Here is a 5,726-nt window from a genome sequence, read left to right on the forward strand (position 1 = left end):
TAACTTGTAAATGTATTGTGTGGAGGTGAGCTAGTGGTGTGGCTGATAGAATAGAATGAAAAGGGAGGAGGGGAGGAAGAGGGGAGGAGTGAAGGGCTGTTCAAGAAACCAGATGAGGAAGAGGAAGATGTTCAGGGGAATTACTGTCTATGTTCCAAATGGTTCCCTATTCCCTACGTAGTGCACTACGGTGCTTCTGACCAGGTCTAAAGTAGTGTTCTATGTAGGGAATAGGGTGTAGATTTATTACAATATCATGCTCTAGTGTTTGGCACAAAATATATTAGATCTCCACCCCCCCACTTCCTGTCTGTCATCCCCTAGTTCTGTTAAGACTTCCTCTCATTGAACTGGGCCTCATTGTAAATGGTAACTTTTACAGTCTGCTGTTCCCACATGCTTCAAGAGGGCCACCATTGTTCCTGTTCCCAAGAAAGCTAAGGTAACTGAGCTAAACGACTACCGCCCCGTAGCACTCACTTCCGTCATCATGAAGTGCTTTGAGAGACTAGTCAAGGACCATATCACCTCCACCCTACCTGACACCCTAGACCCACTCCAATGTGCTTACCGCCCCAATAGGTCCACAGACGACGCAATCACAAACACACTGCACACTGCCCTAACCCATCTGGACAAGAGGAATACCTATGTGAGAATGCTGTTCATCGACTACAGCTCAGCATTTAACACCATAGTACCCTCCAAACTCGTCATCAAGCTCGAGACCCTGGGTCTCGACCCCACCCTGTGCAACTGGGTCCTGGACTTCCTGACGGGCCGTCCCCCAGGTGGTGAGGGTAGGAAGCAACATCTCCACCCCGCTGAAGTTTTAAGTTCCTCGGTGTACACATCACGGACAAACTGAATTGGTCCACCCACACAGACAGCGTTGTGAAGAAGGTGCAACCTCAGGGGGCTGAAGAAATTTGGCTTGTCACCAAAAGCACTCACAAACTTCTACAGATGCACAATCGAGGGCATCCTGTCGGGCTGTATCACCGCCTGGTACGGCAACTGCTCCGCCCACAACCGTAAGGCTCTCTAGAGGGTAGTGAAGTCTGCACAACGCATCACCGGGGGCAAACTACCTGCCCTCCAGGACACCTACACCACCCGATGTCACAGGAAGGCCAAAAAGATCATCAAGGACAACAACCACCCGAGCCACTGCCTGTTCACCCCGCTATCATCCAGAAGGCGAGGTCAGTACAGGTGCATCAAAGCAGGGACCGAGAGACTGAAAAACAGCTTCTATCTCAAGGCCATCAGACTGTTAAACAGCCACCACTAACATTTAGTGGCCGCTGCCAACATACTGACTCAACTCCAGCCACTTTAATAATGGGAATTGATGGAAATTATGTAAAAAATGTATCACTAGCCACTTTACACAATGCCACTTAATATAATGTTTACATACCCTACATTACTCATCTCATATGTATATACTGTACTCTATACCATCCACTGCATCTTGCCATCTTTATGTAATACATGTATCACTAGCCACTTTAAACTATGCCACTTAATATAATGTATATGTATATAGTGTACTCTATATAATCTACTGCACCTTGCCATCTTTATGTAATACATGTATCACTAGCCACTTTAAACTATGCCACTTTATGTATTACATACCCTACAGTACTCATCTCATATGTATATACTGTACTCTATACCATCTACTGCATCTTGCCTATGCCGTTCTGTACCATCACTCATTCATATATCTTTATGTACATATTCTTTATCCCTTTACACTTGTGTGTGTGTAAGGTAGTAGTTGTGGAATTGTTAGGTTAGATTACTTGTTGGTTATTACTGCATTGTCGGAACTAGAAGCACAAGCATTTCGCTACACTCGCATTAACATCTGCTAACCATGTGTATGTGACTAATAAAATTTGATTTGATAGAATGAAAAGGGAGGATGGGAGGGGAAATGGGCAGATATATCAGACAGATGAGGGAGAGAGAGATTTCCATCCAGGAGTTAGTGTCTCTGTTCCAAATAGCTCCCTATTCCCTGCGTAGTGCACTAGGCTTCTTATAACCAGGTGTAAAGTAGTGTTGTAGATGTTAGATGGTTTCTCCCTGTCATTACAACATGACAATATGGTCAAGACTTTAGTGGTTTCCTCCCCCTTTGTTTTTATTGTTATGTTGTTATGTGTGTTGTCAGGTTGTTCCTCTGTGTTCCTGATTACTGTCATCACCACAGCAGCTAGATAACTGTGTTCTACATCCTGGGGTTTACCCAGCACCTCCTCCAGTATTACTGTCATCACCACAGCAGCTAGATAACTGTGTTCTACATCCTGGGGTTTACCCAGCACCTCCTCCAGTATTACTGTCATCACCACAGCAGATAGATAACTGTGTTCTACATCCTGGGGTTTACCCAGCACCTCCTCCAGTATTACTGTTATCACCACAGCAGATAGATAACTGTATTCTACATCCTGGGGTTTACCCAGCACCTCCTCCAGTATTACTGTCATCACCACAGCAGCTAGATAACTGTGTTCTACATCCTGGGGTTTATCCAGCACCTCCTCCAGTATTACTGTCATCACCACAGCAGCTAGATAACTGTGTTTTACATCCTGGGGTTTACCCAGCACCTCCTCCAGTATTACTGTCATCACCACAGCAGCTAGCTAACTGTGTTCTACATCCTGGGGTTTACCCAGAACCTCCTCCAGTATTACTGTCATCACCTCAGCAGCTAGATAACTGTGTTCTACATCCTGGGGTTTACCCAGCACCTCCTCCAGTATTACTGTCATCACCACAGCAGCTAGATAACTGTGTTCTACATCCTGGGGTTTACCCAGCACCTCCTCCAGTATTACTGTCATCACCACAGCAGCTAGATAACTGTGTTCTACATCACAGGGTTTACCCAGCACCTCCTCCAGTATTACTGTCATCACCACAGCAGCTAGATAACTGTGTTCTACATCCTGGGTATTACTGTCATCACCACAGCAGATAGATAACTGTGTTCTACATCCTGGGGTTTACCCAGCACCTCCTCCAGTATTACTGTCATCACCACAGCAGCTAGATAACTGTGTTCTACATCCTGGGGTTTACCCAGCACCTCCTCCAGTATTACTGTCATCACCACAGCAGCTAGATAACTGTGTTCTACATCCTGGGGTTTACCCAGCACCTCCTCCAGTATTACTGTCATCACCACAGCAGCTAGATAACTGTGTTCTACATCCTGGGGTTTACCTAGCACCTCCTCCAGTATTACTGTCATCACCACAGCAGCTAGATAACTGTGTTCTACATCACGGGGTTTACCCAGCACCTCCTCCAGTATTACTGTCATCACCACAGCAGCTAGATAACTGTGTTCTACATTCTGGGTATTACTGTCATCACCAGAGCAGATAGATAACTGTGTTCTACATCCTGGGGTTTACCCAGCACCTCCTCCAGTATTACTGTCATCACCACAGCAGCTAGATAACTGTGTTCTACATTCTGAGTATTACTGTCATCACCACAGCAGATAGATAACTGTGTTCTACATCCTGGGGTTTACCCAGCACCTCCTCCAGTATTACTGTCATCACCGCAGCAGCTAGATAACTGTGTTCTACATCCTGGGGTTTACCCAGCACCTCCTCCAGTATTACTGTCATCACCTCAGCAGATAGATAACTGTGTTCTACATCCTGGGGTTTACCCAGCACCTCCTCCAGTATTACTGTCATCACCTCAGCAGCTAGATAACTGTGTTCTACATCCTGGGGTTTACCCAGCACCTCCTCCAGTATTACTGTCATCACCACAGCAGCTAGATAACTGTGTTTTACATCCTGGGGTTTACCCAGCACCTCCTCCAGTATTACTGTCATCACCTCAGCAGCTAGATAACTGTGTTCTACATCCTGGGGTTTACCCAGCACCTCCTCCAGTATTACTGTCATCACCACAGCAGCTAGATAACTGTGTTCTACATCCTGGGGTTTACCCAGCACCTCCTCCAGTATTACTGTCACCACCACAGCAGATAGATAACTGTGTTCTACATCCTGGGGTTTACCCAGCACCTTCTCCAGTATTACTGTCATCACCACAGCAGCTAGATAACTGTGTTCTACATCCTGGGGTTTACCCAGCACCTCCTCCAGTATTACTGTCATCACCACAGCAGCTAGATAACTGTGTTTTACATCCTGGGGTTTACCCAGCACCTCCTCCAGTATTACTGTCATCACCACAGCAGCTAGCTAACTGTGTTCTACATCCTGGGGTTTACCCAGAACCTCCTCCAGTATTACTGTCATTACCTCAGCAGCTAGATAACTGTGTTCTACATCCTGGGGTTTACCCAGCACCTCCTCCAGTATTACTGTCATCACCACAGCAGCTAGATAACTGTGTTCTACATCCTGGGGTTTACCCAGTACCTCCTCCAGTATTACTGTCATCACCACAGCAGCTAGATAACTGTGTTCTACATCACGGGGTTTACCCAGCACCTCCTCCAGTATAACTGTCATCACCACAGCAGCTAGATAACTGTGTTCTACATCCTGGGTATTACTGTCATCACCACAGCAGATAGATAACTGTGTTCTACATCACGGGGTTTACCCAGCACCTCCTCCAGTATTACTGTCATCACCACAGCAGCTAGATAACTGTGTTCTACATTCTGGGTATTACTGTCATCACCACAGCAGATAGATAACTGTGTTCTACATCCTGGGGTTTACCCAGCACCTCCTCCAGTATTACTGTCATCACCACAGCAGCTAGATAACTGTGTTCTACATTCTGGGTATTACTGTCATCACCACAGCAGATAGATAACTGTGTTCTACATCCTGGGGTTTACCCAGCACCTCCTCCAGTATTACTGTCATCACCGCAGCAGCTAGATAACTGTGTTCTACATCCTGGGGTTTACCCAGCACCTCCTCCAGTATTACTGTCATCACCTCAGCAGATAGATAACTGTGTTCTACATCCTGGGGTTTACCCAGCACCTCCTCCAGTATTACTGTCATCACCTCAGCAGCTAGATAACTGTGTTCTACATCCTGGGTATTACTGTCATCACCACAGCAGATAGATAACTGTGTTCTACATCCTGGGTATTACTGTCATCACCACAGCAGCTAGATAACTGTGTTCTACATCCTGGGGTTTACCCAGCACCTCCTCCAGTATTACTGTCATCACCACAGCAGCTAGATAACTGTGTTTTACATCCTGGGGTTTACCCAGCACCTCCTCCAGTATTACTGTCATCACCTCAGCAGCTAGATAACTGTGTTCTACATCCTGGGGTTTACCCAGCACCTCCTCCAGTATTACTGTCATCACCACAGCAGCTAGATAACTGTGTTCTACATCCTGGGGTTTACCCAGCACCTCCTCCAGTATTACTGTCATCACCACAGCAGATAGATAACTGTGTTCTACATCCTGGGGTTTACCCAGCACCTTCTCCAGTATTACTGTCATCACCACAGCAGCTAGATAACTGTGTTCTACATCCTGGGGTTTACCCAGCACCTCCTCCAGTATTACTGTCATCACCACAGCAGCTAGATAACTGTGTTTTACATCCTGGGGTTTACCCAGCACCTCCTCCAGTATTACTGTCATCACCACAGCAGCTAGCTAACTGTGTTCTACATCCTGGGGTTTACCCAGAACCTCCTCCAGTATTACTGTCATTACCTCAGCAG

The sequence above is a fragment of the Salvelinus namaycush genome, unplaced genomic scaffold (genome assembly GCF_016432855.1).
Source record: "Salvelinus namaycush isolate Seneca unplaced genomic scaffold, SaNama_1.0 Scaffold4, whole genome shotgun sequence".
Classification (NCBI taxonomy): Eukaryota; Metazoa; Chordata; class Actinopteri; order Salmoniformes; family Salmonidae; genus Salvelinus; species Salvelinus namaycush.